This window comes from Crocuta crocuta, unplaced genomic scaffold (assembly GCF_008692635.1).
Source record: "Crocuta crocuta isolate KB4526 unplaced genomic scaffold, BGI_CrCroc_1.0 scaffold223, whole genome shotgun sequence".
Taxonomy (NCBI): domain Eukaryota; kingdom Metazoa; phylum Chordata; class Mammalia; order Carnivora; family Hyaenidae; genus Crocuta; species Crocuta crocuta.
In genome coordinates this window covers 6,994,149-7,013,879 of record NW_027529426.1, presented here as the reverse complement: position 1 = coordinate 7,013,879, position 19,731 = coordinate 6,994,149, and the positions used below count along the sequence as shown (strand labels likewise).

Sequence of the window (19,731 nt, the reverse complement as noted above, 5' to 3'; positions counted from 1 at the left end):
CCAGGCAGAGAGACTAAAAGTCTTAATTCAGAGAGAGAAAAAGGAGAATATGGAAGGAGGTGAGGAGAAAGAAATGATAATGTTACCAAGAGAAACTAAATGGCTTGCTTATTCCAGAGAGAGAGAGAAAGGAAAGAAGGAGATGTAGAACATGCTTCAAGAGTATGGATTAAATGTCTGTTTAAGCAAACCAATAACCAGAATAACCAGCCTAGAGGAGGGAAGAGATAGGAAGGAGAAAAGGGAGAATATATCTGAACAATAAGAATTGACCTAGGGTTAATCCAGGCAATGAAGCAGTGCTAGTTTGGAGGAGGAGGAGGCCATCTGTTTATGAAGCATTGTATCTAGCTCCCGTAGATAAGCAGCTACCCAGCTCAACGGGAATGGTTTGGTGTAGGTGGGTCCTACCTCCACTGTGGGCCCCACAGGCCAATCTCTGAAGCCCTGCCTTGGAGGCTGTGGGGGGAAAAAATGGCGACCCTCCTGTCCCTTCTCCATGGACCAGATGTCCTAAATCACTCCTTTGGATCTGTTCTCCCCGTGCAGCTGACACCTCCTGGGGACATCTATGCCCCACGCCCAGACTCATTCCAGGCTCCCACTCTGTTTGTGTTAATGATGCTGCCTGAAATGTAATCCTGTGAGCCGCAGCACTTGAGGGCAGGGAACCGTTTTCCTCCCGATGCCGACTGTGCCCCTGAAGTACCACCGAACTGGGAAGGAACTCTTCTCGTCCTCAGGCACAGAAACAGGGCAACTGGCCTGAGTCCAAAGAAAGCCCCACAGTTAGAGTTGGGGTCTCTCTCCAAAAGCCCTACAGTTAGGTGTGAGATAATAGGATCCCTCTCTGTCCCAGTCCAAGGTTTTTCTCTTGTCTAGATACAGTCCTACATTTCCCCAGCCACTCCTTCTCTTCCCTCAGGAACTTTAAAGTCTATGACACTAGGCTTTTAAGATGTGGTGGGGACGTAAACTGTATTGTTCTCCAGTTTCTCTGCCTGGAGAATGTTCCATTCCCATAGTTCCACTGCCACTTGGTAAAGTTCTAGTGTTAGCTCTTTTATATATTAGTTGCTCTTTTAAGCTGTGGCTTTTTTTCTGTGCCCAAGGAAAGATGGATTTATTCCCAGTCCTTGATAATATCCCTCCCCATAGCCATTTGCTGTGTGGAATTCGGGGTTCTCTTTGTGACCGTATCTCTATCTCTATTGTTCTCTTATCATTCTATGTTTTGTTGTTCAGTAGCTGTTCATAAGCCCCTAGTTCTTCTTCAGGAGGAATTGTTCTATTAATAGGTATAATTTGGTGTGTTCTGTGGAGGAGGTGAATTCAGTCTTTCAACACTGCCATCTTAGACTAGAACATTTTCTGTGTGTTGGTCTCTTTGCATTAGATAAAACAGCCATCTCCTTCAGTCTTGAATGAGGGGTCTCATGTAGGAAATGAACCTTATTGTTCAACCTTGCTCTAGCTCTTCATTGTTCTCCTAAAAGTTTGTGATTGTCCAAGCAGCCTATTTTATTTTTAATGGCTCCCTGTATTTGAGGATATGCCAGAACCTGTCAGTGTTCCAAAGGGAAGGGATCTCCATCAGCACTTAGGCCCAGCCTGATTGGAATCCAGATCCTCAGGCAGAGGCTTTTAAAGAATGCGAATATGCACAGTCCTATAGGGACACAACATACGCCCTTCTGGCCACCAGCAGCAGGCGTTCTGGAGGTGTTCCCTGGATTGCAGTCACACAACTTGAGGCACCAGACAAGAGTATAAGCTCATCTCTGGGAGGTACCCATGAGCAGAGCAGATTATGTCTACTGGCCTCTGTTCCCTGAGAGTATTTCTGAGGGCCTCTAGTTGCATGTGAAACCAGAAGACTGGCCCTAAAACAAGATCTCATGGACAAACACAGCCTCTTTTACGGAAAGTATCTTTCAGTCTGCTGTCATTGCCGTGCCCTTGGGGTAGAAGCCTGATAAGAACACTCACTCCAATTGTTACAATATAGGGAGACCCAAGAACACAGGCACCCCCTAGATAACAGAGCCAGTTGACCAAGGGGCACACTTGGGTGATAAGCACAAAAACTGGGGCAGCAGAAAAAATCTGGTCCATCAGGTGTGTGTAAAACCTTCCCTCCAGGCAACACTGGTGCTCTGGAGCGTGGGCAGCAGAGAGCTGGAAGATAATACTTGCCCTCCAAGGTCTCTTAAAAGAATTAAAATCAGCCTTTTGATGTATGTATAACTAGAAGCTATCCCTCGGGCTTCCAGCTATGATGATAAGCTGCTAGTCCACTTTCAGAGAAAGACTGAGCACCTGGGTCTGTTGCCTCTTGCTGTGCAGAAGAGATCAAAGAGTATATCCCCTGGGCAGCAGAGTCAAACATGTGTAAAAGCTCCCCTCTGGGAAATTCTGGTGCTCTGAGAGCACAAAGATGGTACCCACTAGCCGGAACAAGCCAGAGAGAGAACACATAGATTGAACCATGGGGGGTGGGAAATGAAACTTACTGGCTAGACTGAGTTTGTCAGAGGGAGAGCATAAAGGGGCCATCAGGCCCCTAGCTAGATGTGTGCTGAATTAGATGCCTGACCCTCAGGCCAATGCCTTAAATTAGCAAATACCTTTATTCACAAAGTCTGGCACTTCTCAATCAGTTGCTTCTTTGCTGGTCCCTAGGGCAAGTTGATTCCAAAAGTGCGAGCCCTTTAAGGGCCATTTCTCAGATTACTTTAGCCTGTGGATCTCATGGATGTGAGCCCCCTTGGTTGTCAGAGCCAGATGTGGCTCACTTTTCAGGTGGAAGTCTTGAAAGTTGGGGTGTCCAATGTGGGGTTCAAACCCTTCACCCTTCAGGGAGAAGTGCTCTAGGTTTTAAATTCCCTCCTGATTGTGGGGTCTCTAAGCCCGGGGTGGTATTTATGGCAAGCTTCTCCTTCCTATTTTGATGTGAGCTTTTACTTGTTTACCTACTGTTGAGGAGTTGATGAGAAGCCTTTAGGCTTTGTTTTGTTTTGTTTTGTTTTTCAGAGAAAGATACTCCATAGGTAGTTGCAGATTCAGTATGTCTGTGGGAGGTGGTGAGCCCAGGAGCCTCCTATGTTGTCATTCTGAGCCAGAACCCTCTCTCCCACACTCTTAACCTTCATTTCCACTCCTGTGAGCACTCTTTGCCTTCTTGCCTTTCAAACAAGTTCCTTTAACAACATGAGTTACATGTCTGAGGACTTTGGAATGAAATTCTTCTGCGTCTTCACAAATGCTCTTGATTCAGCAAGTGTCTGTGGTTTGTTTTTTGTTTAAAAAAATTTTTTTTAATGTCTTTATTTTATTTGGAGAGACAGAGACAGAGAGCGAGCGTGGGAGAGGCAGAGAGACAGGGAGACAGAATCTGAAGCAGGTTCCAGGCAGCTGTCAGCACAGAGCCTGATGCGGGGCTCGAACCTACAGACTGTGAGATCATGACCTGAGCTGAAGTTGGACACTTAATCGACTGAACCACCCAGGCGCCCCAGCGAGTGTCTGTTAAAGGGGATCAACATGCCTTCAGAGAGGTGCCTTAGGGAATGGCATGAAGACCATGTAAGTGATAAGGATGAAACTACTGTGAGGACAAACTTTATACCCTAAAACATAGTAACTCAGGAGAAGTTTGTGTGGGAGGCAAAGTGGCTACCAACAGATGAACACCAAGGAAGAAAAGAAAACCATGAGTTGTGAAGGAGGTAATAGACTTTCTCAGTTTAGGGAAAGTTGTGTAAGAAAATGCTATTTTAGTAGAAGTTGTAAAGTCATAAGAGAGATTTGTTGGGAGAAAGCAAATAAGCCACAATGTACAAATGTACTCCTATGATTACCCTCAGACAAAGAAAGAATAGTTTTTAGCTAATATTGGTAAGTAATTTTAGCATTTGTAAGTTGGGTCATATTATATGTATAAGAAAGATTTTATACTGTTATTCTTTTTAGTGACATGTGAAAAGGTGTCTATCAGAGTAAGGGAGATGAGAGGATGAGCAGAGGAATGTATCATATGGTATAAATCTTTCTACACAGATACAATACCCATACCCTGTCAATATCTGTGCAAAAATACTGACCAAGATCTTGGAAGATTCCAAAAGCCTACTTCTAGATTGTTTATATCTTTCCAACATGTAGCATATGAAAGTAAAACATTTGCAAGGTTCTTTTACATGTACATTAATTATATAAAATTAGCAGCTCTAAGAGTGGACCATTAAGTGTTGATTAAGCAATGATATTATGAGTTCTGGCAACATCAGTAATAGGGAACTAAGTTTACTTCCAAAGGGAGGAGAGATCATTAAAATTTTAATTTGTTTCTTAACAGTTCAATTATAACATTCCTAATGTGCCAGTCATGAACCTTAAGGGGCTTAACACAATTATGGGACTGCTCCAATACACTTTGCTCTCTTGCATTTATTTTCTCAAAAGATTAGGTGTTTGTAAGTGTTTTAGATCATTCTTGCCTCTCAAATACTTCATGATGTCTCTCTTTTACTTCCTACACTCTTTCTATTTCTTAGATGTATGGGTAGATTACTTCAAATATAATGAGAATTGGTTATCTTGCTAGGGATGGGGAGGGGGGAAAAGCAGTTTAAGTATGCCTTTTAAATATAGTTTAGTAGATGTTTCCTTTGTGGATATCATGCTAATGGTTCCCTCTGGTCAACAGTCCATTGGCCATTCACTTACTCAATAATAAATACACTATCTTCAGTGCATCTTTCTTTCTAAAATATTTTTATGGACTGCCATGTGCTGACCTCTTCCCTTCCTGATTTTGCAGTCTTGTCATAGTCATGACTAAAACCCACTGAAGGACAGAGGAGCCCTGTCACCCCTTTAAGTTTTGGGTCTCTGCATTTAAAAAAATCACTGATTTTATCAACTAATTCTTGCTAATATCAAACAACTAAAGGAAACATTGGAGAATTCCATTTTTCTTCTTATATTTCACTTATATGTTTTAACCAGAGTCTTTTGCTGAAAATTGCCTTTCCTGTGGTTCAGTATATAGGAACTTTATTTTGGATGTCAGGGACAACATTCCCAGAAGGCTAATTAGGCAACTGTATTTGGACTTTGGAGTTGCAAGTAACAAAAACCATTTTAGAAATTTATAATAAGAACACATAGAGATGTCCCAGAACCTAAAGGCATGTAATTTAAAGAGGAAAAGAAATTGTCTGAGACACAAATTTGTAGTAATTAGTGAATGCATTGTATTTAAGGCCATGATACTAGATAAAATAACCCAGGCAATGACTACTAATATAGAAGAGGTGTAAAAAAAAAAACAAAAACAAAAACAAAACTAAGTCCTTTAGCACTTTGAGGTTTCTGTGTTTGCTTATTTAAAATGCGATGTCCCATTTTTGAAGGGAGGAAGAATCTGAAAAGGGAATGAGGAACTGTGTCAAAAGTCACTGATTGAATTATCCAAAGTATGAGAAAAAAGTTATTTGGCAAATGTGGAGGTCATTCATCATTTGACTAGTAGTAGGTTTGGAGTGTTTTTGTTGTTGTTGTTGTTTTCATTTTTTTGTTTTTGTCAGAAGGTAGTAGGGAGGGTTAGTCGGGGAGAAAAGCCTGATTAGAGAGATTTTAAGAGAGAATGGGAGTAAACAGAGCACCTGTAAAGAGAACCTTTTAAGAAGGTTTGCTCTCAGGATATTTGGAGATAGCAGAAAAATACAAAGGCAAAACTTTCTTTTTCCTATTAAAAAGTTGAAATGGAAGCTCTTATAAAATGTGTGTATGCTGGTGGCAATAACAATGCAGAGACAGGAAACTCAGGAAGCAGGGAACAGGGCGACCAATGTCACAGCAATTAAACAAAGCATTGAAAAGTTTTCCCAGGTTCTACTGCTAGCAATTTGGAGACCTGGAATAACATCTCTGATGTCTCACTTCAGAGATTGTCCTCTTCAATTCTATTCTATGCTGCCTCCTCCTGAGTAGAGTAGGTGAATACTTAATCAGCTCACTGTGAGCTGGGTGTATGCCCCCAAATATGTTCATTCTAGCAGCCTAAACATAAGAGAATTTCTATTATTCCATGCTCCAGGTTATCATATAAGCCCTAGTGAGTACAGTTTTCTAACATCCTGTGTGGGTATTAGAAAACATTCTCCTGCAGACCACAGAAAGAATCTCTTTTGAAGTTTTGTGGAAAAGTATAGGTCATGATTGCCAAAGTGGACTGCAGACCAGGCCCAAAGACATAAGAAAAAAACACTCATTAACCACAGTAACACACACACACACACACACACACACACACACACACACACACAGAGACACCCAAGAAGTTTGTTTCTTTCTTCTTTCCAGGCCGAAGTAGAACTAATCTGTCAAGATCAGTAAAAATCCGAAAACAGTGACACTGAGACACATAGTTACCAATCTCATTAGGTCAAGATGACTTCATTAGATAGAAATATTTGAACAACACATGTTCTGACTGTATTATCCTGAATAACCATCCTAAATACAATTTTTCACTTTTACCTGAATAGTCAAGAAGATCATTTAGGAGGCCCTCTCTCTGGGGATCTTGTCCATGCTGGTGGCACATTGAGTCCCATATAAGTTCAGAGACAAGTGCTGGGACTCTCATGCCTTAGAGTAAATTTCATCTACAGGATTTGAGTTGCCTTGTGCTAGTCTTCATCTCTTCTACACCAGGTTTCCTTCCACCAGAGTGTCTACCAGATCAGGTAGAGAGCAAATCTTTAGATGTTTTCCTGAAGGGTATGTAAAAGCTCCCCAGGGTCTGGAATGCAGACCCTGCAAACCAGTGCAGGCTTTCACCAGGAGGCAAGATGTCTCCCACCCAAGAGAATCTAAGTCTTCTGAGAAGATGCAATTTCTTATGCCATAGCTTACACTTGATAAACCTCAACTCATTCTAGGGGCTGAATTAAAGCTAATAAAGCTAATAAGTCTTCCATCCTCCTAGCTTTTGGTCATCTAGTGTCCTCAATACAAACATCCTGTTGAGTGCCAATTTGAGGTTTATATTTTTTCCTCTTGCTCATGTGCTTATTGAATTTTCCACTGTGCTATCAGATACTTCAATTCTATGATTGACTGTTTTTCTCAATATACATTCTTTCTTTCTCCACTGGCATAACTAAATTCCATCTCATTCTTAATGATACTACTTTCTCTCCATCCTTCTCATGTGAACACTGCTCATTTTTGTCATAGACTCTGGGTTTGGAGTTTGCTCTTGTCCAGCAAGAGAGCGGATGCAGGATTGAAATCCAAGAGAGGCTAGTGTCTGGGAAGAGACAAGAGCTCCAAGTAAGGGTCCTTGCTCTGTTTTTATTAGGATTAGAAGGCTTATAAGAGTGATGGATGTGCACAAAGAGACTATGAAGTAGTGAACATTAACTCATGGGCATAAGGGAAAGGGGGTTTTAAAGATATGCAGTGTTAGGGGTTTGGGTCAATACAAAACAAAATCCTGGCACTGAGCAGATGGTTGTTTACAGCAGACATGAGGCACCACTTCTGTTTACCTGAACTGGTCTAGGGGACAAGAAAGAGCATGCTTCCTCTGAGTCAACAAGGCACCTTTCTTTGATAATTAGCTCTGCTCTAGGCAACTTTGCCCTGCTGCAGTCTAAAGTCCTGTTTTCCTGTTTTTGTCCTTTCTTCCTGTGAAAGCAGCTTTCTGCTATTGTACTAAACTGGAGGGCGCTTCTGCCCTGAGTACCTAATCTTGTTTACCTCATCTTGGATGTTTCATCCTGAGATTTTCTATTCCTATACCTTTGTTGTATACTGGAGCCCTTTGCCCAGCTTACCTAATCTTGTTTACCTAATCTTGGATGCATTCATCCTATGGCTTTCTATTTCTTTATGCCTTGTTAACCCATCAGTGCAAGCTCAGGGAATTCCTTATTCCCCACACATTATCTCATTAAAATGTATCTTAAAATCCCAATAATAATAACTAAAATTAATGTTTAATAATACTTAAGATAATGACCTTTATATAAATTTCTTCATGTGATCATTATTATTAACATTATTCAAGTGAGATAATAGAAGCACAGAGATCAAGTAAATTTATGAAATCCACACATTTAGTCAGATATAGCACCAAAAGGCTCAAAGAGCCCAAGTCCAATTGTGGTGTGCAGTCACAATCTTCTCCTTGCCAACATGACCTTCCCTTTTCATATGGACAATGTTGAGATCTGCATTACAGAAGAGATGACACTGAGAATCCTCCATCAAAGAGAATGAAAGGGTGGATTCTTCTGGACAGAGCTGTGTCTCTTTGATACACATAACATATGTGAAAGTAGATTTTAATCAATGATTACTAGGTGAAAATGAATTAAGTATAAGGCTGTACGTATCTATTAAAAACTTAAAAATATCATACTAGTTAAAGCAGCGATTTTTCAAAATAGGAATTAGGTTCTTGAGCCAGGTATCGTCTCTCTTCTTTTCTTAACTTCCACGACAGGCTAATCCCTACTTGGACTCACACATTCTTCGTTAGACATATGATACAGTTTTCTTGTATCACAAAGCCAGCCAAACCTACTTCTAAAATATCTCTCTAATCGCATTAATTTTTCTAACTCCACAGCTATCAGTCTGCATCGTGTCTTTCCTGATCCCATTTTCCTTTTACTTTGCTCTTGTTTCTATCCCATCCTTTCCGCACCTAGTAGCTTCAATATGTTCAGAAATGGAGCGCTCTAAATCCTTCATTGTTGTCTGTTCGAACAAAAGAAAAAAATTCAAGAGCTTTAATTCTGTATGTCAGGACCCTGCATTACTTAGACACTGTCTACCTGTCCCTCATTTTACCCCACCATCATTGCTTGCCATGCATCAGACACCTTGATCTTCTAGGTTCTCTAATGCAATAATTTTTATTTCAGGATGCATTAATCTTTGGGATGTGTCAGCTCTATATTGTATGTGAAAAGAAAACAGTAGAATCATAGTTTTATGTTCTCCTTGATTGTTATTTTTGTTGAAATGTAATGTCTATGTTTCACAATATAGATAATATGTATATAGGACACAAACAGAATAGTTGGTTAGATTTTGGCACAATCTGCTCAGACTTTGTACGAATAAAGTCTAAAATAAAAAGAAAATTTTCTTGAAAAGCAATATCCTAATTCTGCAAACTGTTTCCTACTATGAGATTTCAAATCTGTTACTCTCCCTGAAACATTCTTTGCCCAAATTTTAATCAGGTTACCTAATTGCTCATGATTTATGTAGTGTCATTCATAGAGAATGGAAGTAACTCCCCAATATGGTTTGGTTCCTTGTTACATGCTTTCTGTACGTTTTCTTGAAAGTATTAGAGTATGCAAATAAGAATATTTATTAGGCGGTAGTATTTAATATGACTCTTACTAAGCAGTGCATTTCTTGAGAATTAAAATAATCTATTTTTATTGCCACTGAATTGCATCTACCTAAATAGAACCTTGTTTAGTCAGTTATTTGACCGAGTTTCTGTGAGTGATTCTCTGTCCCTGTAAGATTCATTTATCTTTTCTCAGATTGATTATGTATTAATTTCATAATTTAAGTGTTAAAAGTTCTATCTCAATCCTATCTAGGTTCTTATGAGCTATCTCATTGACTCTCCAAACAATCTATACTATAAGATTACAGTGCTTTATAGTTTTCAGAGTATAGGTATTTTATGTCCTTAAGTTTAAATCTAAGTATTTTATTATTTGTGGTACAATTGTAAATGGGATTGCTTTCTTAATTTCTTTCTTTTGCTTCATTATTAGTGTGTAGAAATGCAAGAGATTTCTGTGTATTAAATTTTTATCTTGTGACTTTACTGAATTATCAATTCTAGTAGTTTTATGGTGGAGTATTTAGAGTGTTCTATATGTAATATTATGTTACCTGCAGATAGTGAAAGTTGACTTTTCCCGTACCAATTTGAATGCCTTTTATTTCTTTTTATTGTCTGATTGCTATGTCTAGGACTTCCAGTACTATGTTGAGTAAAAGTGGCAAGAGTAGACATCCTTGTCTTGTTCCTGATCTTAGAGGAAAAGCTTTCAGTCTTTCACCATTGAGTATCATGGTAGTATCATATCATATATGGGTTTTTCATATATGGTCTTTATTATGTTGAAGTATGTTCCCTCTAAACCTACTTTCTTGAGAGTTTTTATCATGAGTGGATGTTATGCTTCATGAAATCTGTTTCCTTTATATATTGAGATGGACATATGGTTATTATCCTTTCTCTTATAAATGTGATATATCGCATTGATTTGCAAATATTGAACCACACTTGCATCCCTGGAAAAAATTCCGCTTGATCATATTTGGATTGAAATTCATCAGAAATACTTGCCTTTTTAAAATTTTTTTAATGTTTTATTTATTTCTGAGAGAGAGAGAGAGAGAGATCAGGGGAGGGTCAGAGAGAGGGGGAGATACAGAATCTGAAGCAGGCTCCAGGCTCTGAGATAGCTGTCAGCACAGAGCCCAACTCGGGGCTTGAACCCACCAACCGTGAGATCATGACCTGAGTAGAAATTGGATGCTTAACCAACTGAACCATCCAGGTCCCCCTGCATTTTTTTTTTTTTTTTGTAGTGTCTTTGGTGTTTTTATATCAGGTTAATGCTAGCCTTATAGAATGAATTTGGAAATTTTCCTTCCTCTTCTATTTTTGGAAAGTTTGATACCTATTTGGTATCAACTCTTTAAATTCACCTGTGAAGTCATGCCATTTTGGAATTTGGTTTGTTGGGAGTTATTTTTATGACTGATTCAATTTTATTGCTCATAATTCTTCTTTTCAAGTTTTCTATTTCTTCCTGCTTCAGTTTTGAGTACTTATGTTTTAGGAATTTGTCCATTTCTCATGGCTGTCCCTTTTGTTGGCATGTAACTTTTCATAATATTCTTTTCATATCCTTTGTAATTCTGTGATGTCAGTGTTATTTCTTTTGTATTTCTGATTTTGAGTTCTCTCTTTCCTTGATGAATCTGGCTAAAGTTTTATCAATTTTGTTTATTTTTTCACAAAATAGCTACTGATTTCATTAATTTTTTTCTATTCTTTTATTTATTTCTGCTGTTATTATTTCTTTCCTTCTACTGGCTTTTGGTTGTTTTCTTTTTTCTTCTCTTTTAGGTATAAGGTTAAAAGCAGTTATATTTAAGTAGGGGTTTTAAGAAAATATGGATTTTATTAAAGACATTATTGAAAATTTGTTTTTTTTCTCCTATACATTTCTTTAGAGGATCATTGAAAAGCAGTTGTTTATGTATTTCATTACTGATGTAAAATTTAGAAAATACTATATGTTGGGATATACTTGAAACATGGATATTTTTAGCCAACCAAATTCCATATCTTCCTCATGACCTGTTTAAATCTTTGGCAATTTAGGTTTTTTTTTTTTATTAAATACATTATGTTTGTTTTTCATGGGATACTCCATGTGATATGACAGGAAGAACAATTCTTGGTTAAATTATTTTTGGCTTTTATGTCTTCCACTCAAAAAAAGACTTCTAAACATTTATTTATGTTAGTAAAATTTTGTAAATTTGAATACTGAACATCAAATGACTTTACCCACCCCCCAAAAGTTTCAGAGACTTGTCTTCACTGTCCTCCCCTGTTTAGAAAAATCTCACTCATGAAGCCTTTATTGCTATCATTATTAATTAATATTTTAAGACATAAACATTTCTTTAGGGATAAGTTCAACATTAATGACAGTATAATTTTCAAGTCTTTTTGATAACTACAGTTCTAGGTGACTTTTGGTCAGAGTAACTTAAGCATCATCTTTGCTCCAGGATGATGCTGTGAAGTGCTTCAGTTATGTGGTCAAGAAGGTAAGAGAAAAGGACAAAACCAACTTAAGTTCACATCAATATGACTTCCATTCCACAGTTTGTTTTCTTCTTCCTTGCCTATTCTTCTAGAATCATTTAAACAAAGTGTCCTTGTCTAAGTTTATTTAGCTAAAATAAATAAATATTTATAAATCCACTTAAATAGTCAGGTATGAACTGCAATTTATACAATGAGCTCAATTGCAAACTCTTTCATACTGCAAAACTCAGTCTTTTTTCAGGAAATTCAGATACTGCATGTGATATGTAACAGATGAAGACACAGTGAGCATGTCCTGGCCAATCTATGTTTAATATTAATAAAGTTTTTAACAGAAGTAAATTCAGATAGTTTTCTGCACTTATTCGACACCTTCAGTGAATCTAGCCATTTTCTGGACCCTTAACCTCCTGCTTTCTAACAATTTATACTGAAAAATAGGGCATGTTATATTTATAAATTCTGAAATTTTCTTAGAGTTAAATGTTGAACATCCAAATAGAGCCTTTAAACTCTTAAATAGAAATAACAAACAATAAAATCTGACATTTATTAGGAAAACTATACATTTCAGTGATGCAATTTGAATATGAATATAAAAATAAAATTTCCAGGAAACAGAAACATTAATAGCTTTTAATTTGAGCACATTGGAAAGGAAGTTGGAATGAAAGCAGCAAGTTATTGAACTTATTCATAAAGAGCAAACACTAATTTATTCTAGTTGTTAGTGTTAATATAGTCTGCAGCAGTGGACAAATCAATGTTAATTGAGTTCTAAAAGGAACACATGCAGGAAACAGCTTTCACTATTATGAGCAGTGGGTACATATGAAAAGACAGCATTGATATTAAATACAACTTAATTAAGTCCTGAATACTTTTATTAATATCAGAAATGCTAGACAGAGTAAATAAATTATATATACATTTAGGTTGTATTCTTTTCTTTCTACCACTTTAGTATGCAAACATTTGAGCATACAGCAAAATTGGAAAAACTTTTTAGTGAACAACCTAAAATCCAACACCTAGATTCTACCATTTTACCTAATATTTTACTATAGTTCTCATTCATGTTATCTATCCTTCTATTCACCCATGAATTCATCTTATTTTTTATTCATTTAAACTGCAAACATCTCAACAACTTCCTCAAATACTTTAGCATGCAGTTCTTTACTAAAATTTACGTAAAATAAAGCACATGTATTTCTAAGTGTACATTCCGTGAGTTTTGATGAATGCATACACCTGTATAGTCCAAACCTCTGTCAAGATACAGAACATAATTCTCCACTTTAGAGTTACCTCCTTATCATTCCAGCCAATCTCCATTTCCACCCAAGACCATTACTGTAATATTGTGACTTATAAAAAATATATATATTAAGTCTTCATCCCTATATCTGGCAAAGAGCTACTAAAACCCTTGGCATTTCCTCTAATGGCAGTGATAAAGCTTGCCTTTTTTAATGAGGTGGCTTTTGGACACCACCTAAGAATTGTGGCTGGTTGCCAGTATTGCCAACCAGATGAGGAGAGAATTGGAACTTTCAGTCTTACCTCTTGACCTCCAGAGCAGGGAGAGGGGCCGAAGAATTGAGTTCAGTCACCAATGTCTAATGATTTAATCACACATACCTATGTGGGACACAAGGGTGGCTCAGTCAGTTAGTCATCTGACTTTTGGTTTCTGCTCAGGTCATGATCTCATGGTTCATGAGTTTGAGCCTTACAGTGGGGCTCCCCTACTTTCTTGCTCTCAAAATAAATAAGCTTAAATTAAAAAAAATGCCTATGTAATAAAGCCTCCATAAAAACATAAAAGGAGAGCTTACAGGTGATCATGTGGAGATTTGGGGAGAGTGGAAGTTCCTTGCCCTTTCTTCATACCTTGCCCATGCATCTCTTCTATCTGTCTCTTCCTGAGTTTTATCCTTTTATAATAAACCAAAATCTAGTAAGTAAAATGTTTGAATCATGAGCCACTCTAGAAAATTAATTGAACTCAAGGAAGGGGGTTGTTGGAATTTCTAATTGTCAGCGGATAGGCCAGAAGCACATGTAACAACCTGGACTTTGGTATCTGAAAGAGGGAGAGCAGCCTAGCAGTACTGAGACTTAAACTTGTAGAATTTGATACTGTTTTTAGGTAGATAATGTTGTAATTAGGTTGAATTATAGGACCCCAACTGGTGTTGGAACATTGCTTGGTGTTATGGGAAACTTGTCCTCAACACATACGTTGAAAATTGGTGCTTAGAACCCATTGAACTACTATGATTTTCCACTACAATGATGAAGATTTCTAAAAGTGATCATCTAAATAAAAAGAAATTATCACCTATTCAACTGCTGGGCTTCTATTTTCCAAGGACATCGATAAAACTTTCTCTCATTGAAAGAAAAATATTTCAAATTGTACTTATGAAATACTTTGGCATCTGTCCAATGGTTGAGCAAAAACTGGAGTTGTTAAATATTTATTTAAAGGGAGGCTATGTTTACTTGAAGATCAGAACATTAGGCCACTTTCATCATATCTCAGTTAGTTATCCTCATTATGGATAAACCACGGTCACATTCTTGTTCTTTACCTACTTGATTATCTCACAAATTTAGATCCTGTTTTGAAATTTCTGGCTAACTCAATACCAACCAGACAGTAGGTACACAATAAATATCTGTTAAATGGAATAAAAGAGTGACTAAAACAACACAAAGAATGAGGAGGGAACTAACGTTTCCTAAGTGTTTAGAAATGTGACTAGCATTATGCTCCATGTTTTAAAAATATTACTTGCTTTTCTTTAAAACAAAATCCTGCAAGTTAGGTACACTTTGTGAATCCTTTGTACATGATACATGCTCAATATATCACAATAACATAACTAAATGAATCACTCCTGAACTGTGCAGGCTGTAATTTACTCAAGGGTTTTAACCCCCAAGAACATCACAGAAGCAATTGGATTCTCATGTGCAATAGGCTTGACACCAAACTTTTTATATCCAAAATTTTGTCTGGGCCAGAAAAGAGTAGTTCTAGAAACTTCTTAAAAATATATAAACCATCAGCATTTGATGATACTGCTTTTTTTAAATTTTAATGTTCTATTTATTTCTGAGAGAGAGAGAGAGACCATGTGAGCAGGAGAAGGTTAGAGAAAGAGGGAGATACAGAATCTGAAGCAGGCTCCAGGCTCTGAGCTAGCTATCAGCAGAGAGCCCGATGCGGGGCTCGAATCCACGAACTGTGTAATCATTACCTGAGCCAAAGTTGGACGCTTAACCAACTGAGCCACCCAGGAACTCCTGCTTTGTTTTAAAAAACCATAAAAATTATCAACTTTATTTCAGGGTCATAATTTTTCCTACTATAATTGGTAAGTTAAAAAAGCTACAGAATTTTGATGAGCAGGATACATAAATTTCTAGAATTCTATGCTAAAAGCAATTCAATTTAAATCTATTTCAGAGCTGTAATAGGTACTTATAAGGATACGCATTTTCAAGACCAAGCTGTTAAATTAATTTTAATCAGAATTGATATATCCAGAACTGGATATACAGTATAAAATGATGTTTTCATACCACAAATGAAAGAATCTCAATTTTCTATTTAAATGATATTAGCAAAGGGGGGGGAGCAAATTAAAAGGGCAAAATGAACAAACGAGTATACAAGATAACACTAAACAAACAAACAAACAAAAAAATACTACACAATTACCACAAACTGCCAGGTAAACATTTATCAAAATCTGGAAACTTTCATTGAGTGTAAGGCTGATGTCTGCTCATATCCATGTAGTCATCCAAGAAATATTTATTAAGCACCTTGTCCTGTGGCATAATAGGAAATTCCCTAAGGGCCTGTACACTACTTATAGCACATTTTATAATGATTGTTGATTACAAATGAGGCCAGGAATTTGTTTTGCAGTAATAATTTAAAATGTGTATTGCCAGGAATTTATTATTCAAACTTAATGACTGATTGGCAAATTATATCTTTAAAAATATGTAACAACTCCTGGTGTTGATTTTGTCAGTTGAATAGTCAACTGTTAGAAATGATTTAAATGTTTCTAGTGTTTGAGTTGTACAGGTTGTTTAAGAGCACACTTAGAATATTTAAAAAGTGGTTGAATCCCTTTATAGATGTGAGTACATCTGTCACTAAATTAGGTTTGTTATTCTACTAAAATTCTATAAAGAAGCCTCAATTATGGTAACTTTATAATATGATTAAAAATCTCAAAGTTTGATTTATATGGAATGAGTGTAAAGTATTCTTTGCCTATATGTGCACACTATTCTTCATGAGATGCTTTCCACAGTGGCTGCACCATTTTGCATTCCCACCAACAATGCACAAGACTTCCCATTTCTCCATGTCCTCACCAACACTGCCTATTTGTCATTTGGATACTAGCCATTCTGACAGATATAAGGTGTTATCTCATTGTAGTTTTGATTTGTGATTTTCTGATGATTAGTGATGTTCAGCACCTTTTCATGTGTCTTTCTGTTACTGTAGGACTTCTTTGGAAAACGTGTCTATTCAGGTCTCTGTCCATTTTGTAATCATGATCATTTGTTTCTCTGATGTTGAGTTCTTGAAGTTTTTTATATATTTTGGATATTAACTCCTTATTGGATATGTAATTTGTGAATATCTTCTCCCATTCCATAGGTTGCCTTTTCATTTTATTAGTTTCTTTAACCGTGCAAAAAAAAGTTAACAATGGTACAGTCCCAATGGTTTGTTTAATTTTGCCTTTGTTTCCCTTCCCTTAGGAGACAAATCTAGAAAAATAGCAAGGCTGATCTCAAAGAGATTACTGTCTATATTTTCTTCTAGGAGTTCCATGGTTTCAGATCTCACATTTAGGTCTTCAATCCATTTTGAGTTTATCTTTGTGTATGGTATAAGAAAGTCATCCAGTTTTATTGCTTTACAGGTAGATGTCCAGTGCTCCCAGCAGCACTTACGGAGTAGACTTTTCTCCCATTGTATATTCTTGCCTCTTGTGTCCTAGATTAACTGACCACATAAGCATGTTTATAAATTATTTTTGTATTATACTTTTTGTAGTATATCTTGAAATCTGGAATTGTGATACTATCAGCTTTGTTGTTTCTCAAGATTGCTTTGGCTCTTCAAGCTCTTTTGTGGTTCCATACAAATTTTGGTATTATTTTTTCTAGTCTATGAAAAATGCTATTGGTATTTTGATGGGAATGTGTTGAATATCCTTTCCGTAGTTTGGATGCTTTTTTTTTCAGAGTATAGGGCTTCCATCTCCTTGGTTAAATTTATAACTAGGTATTCTATCCCTTTGGTGCAATTATAAATAGGGTTGTTTTCTTGGTTTTCTTTTTGCTACTTTATTATATCTGTATACAAATGGAACAGATTTATATATGTTAGTTTTGTATCCTTTTAACATTACTGAATCAATTTATCTGTTGTAATAGTTTTTTTGGTGATCTTTAGGGTTTTCCAAAATATAGAATATTGGGTCTGTAAATAGTCAAAATTTTACCTTTCTCGCCAATTTGTAAGCCTTTTATTTCTTTTCTGATTGCTGTGGCTAGGATATCTAGTACTATGTTGGGTAAAACTGCTAAAAGTGGACATCTTTGTCTTGTTCCTGATCTTAAAGGAAAATCTCTCAGGTTTTCACCATTGAGTATCATGGTAGGTGTGGGTTTCTTATATGTGGTCTTTTTATGTTGAGATATGTTTTCCTTAAACCTTTGTTGCAAGTTTTTATGATGAATGGATTGGCATTTTGTCAGATGTGTTTTCTGCATCTAATGAGATGGTCATATGGTTTTATTCTTTTATGAATGTGATGTACCACCTTGATTGATTTAGATATATCAAACCACCCTGGCATTTTCCCAGTAAATACCCCGTGATCATAATGAATGATTTTTTAAATGCATTATTAAATTTGGTTGGCAGTGGATTTCTGTACATTGTTTTTGTATCCTGCAACTTTACTGAATTCATTTCTCAATTGCCAAGGTTTTTTTTTGGTGGAGTCTTTAGGTCTTTTATATACAGTATCATGTCACCTGCAAAAATTATAAGTTTTACTTTTTCATTACCAATTTGGATATTTTTTATTCTTTTTTCTTGTCTGATTGCCATGGCTAGGAGTTTCCAGTACTATGTGCAATAAAAGTGGTGAGTGGACATCCTTGTTCCTGATCTTAGGAGAAAAGCCCAGTCTATATTCAAGTGCATATAATGTCAGCTGTGTGTTTCTCATATATTTCTTTTATTATGTTGAGGTATGCTCCCTCTAAACCTATTTTGTTGGGGGTTTTTAGCATGTAGGGATATATCACTTTGTCAAATGCTTTTCCTGCATCTTTTCAAATGACCATATTGGTTTTTATCCTTTGCCTTATTGATGTGATGTTTCATGTTGATTGATTTGTGAATCTAGAACAATCCTTGCTTCCTGGAAATAAATCCCACTTAATCATGGTGAATGATTCTTTATTGTTGGATACAGTGTGCTAATATTTCGTTGGGGGTTTCTTCATCTGTATTCATCAGGGATGTTGGCCTATAGTTCTCTTTTTTTTGGAGTGTCTTTATCTGGTTTTGGCATCAGAAGGGTGAATGCTTTTTATTTTATGCCAAATAGTGAAAACTTTTTTTGAAGCTCTACATATTTCTTCAGAGAGGATTTATGTTTTCCTCTTTTAGTAGAGGAAGATGATGATCTTGACCCAAATTCTAAATTGAATTGAGGTTGTGAGGCAGTTTGACCATGTTCTGTTAAGACTCCAATTCATACCTACTCTGACCATATGGATCTCCCAGGATTCTAACTGGAGCCCATATGTTCACAAGGGAACCTCTCCATAATAGTAAATAAATTTGAATCTTTGATTTCTCAGTACTAGAAGCCTACAAAAAAACTCAGCTCTGCTATTGAAGACTTCCCAGTGAGCTTATTAGCCTACTGCCATAGGTATCATTATTCAGTAAATTGTCTTAATAGGGAAGCCAGCTATAGTCAGTTTTTTATTCTTCTCTTCCTGGTATTTTTGTCCCTTGAGTCTCCAATTTTGCCTCCTTAGCTATACAAGAGTGCTAAAGTTCTGCTGATTTATCTCTCTGTGAAAAGCATGGCTCAACCTGATCAAAGACCAGATTATTTTCAACTTATTTCCTTATGCATAGATTCTGTGAATACCCCTGGAAAAAGAGAAGCTGTACAATATCAGCTCATGTCTAAATGTTCCTACTTCCTCAGAATATTGGCACATTTATTTCTATTTGTTTCAGCAGTAGACTTTACAAAAATATTTTTTAATCCATTGTTCCTAGCTCTTGGTGGGGCCATTTTTCTTCAAACTATTTCCTTATGCCATGACTTCATTTATTTAATGTATATATCACTAGGGATTATAGGCTATGGTACAGGTACTGTTCTGCATACTGGGAATACAGTGATGATTTAAGATCCTACACTGACAGATTCTAGTGTAAGTAATTAGACAAATAAAATATATACTAATAAGTATGTACATTGTTAGGTGGTGAGAATTCCTATGATGTAGTAAGATACAGGGATAGAAAGTGATGATGCCATTTTATATGGGATGTTCAGAGAAGGTCTATCTGGTAAGGAGCCATTTCTGATGGTGACTTATATGAAGGTCACAGTGAGACATGTGTATGTCTGGACAGTGTGTTACTGACAGGAAATAGTTCCTGCAAAGCTAAAGAATTTTAATGCCTGGTGATTTTGAGGAACAAATATGCTTGTAGCAAAGGAAGTGAGGTG

The 19,731-nt window shown here is 36.7% G+C and overlaps 1 long non-coding RNA gene across 1 annotated transcript in view; it reads left to right on the top strand.

Annotated features, from left to right (window-relative positions):
• Window positions 1-3,093: 3,093 nt before the first annotated feature.
• Window positions 3,094-19,731, top strand: part of LOC144227332 (uncharacterized) — a 132,618-nt gene continuing 115,980 nt past the window's right edge. The window contains exon 1 of the long non-coding RNA XR_013333912.1: window positions 3,094-3,585. This is a non-coding gene — a long non-coding RNA (uncharacterized LOC144227332). The remainder of the gene's footprint in view (window positions 3,586-19,731) is intronic.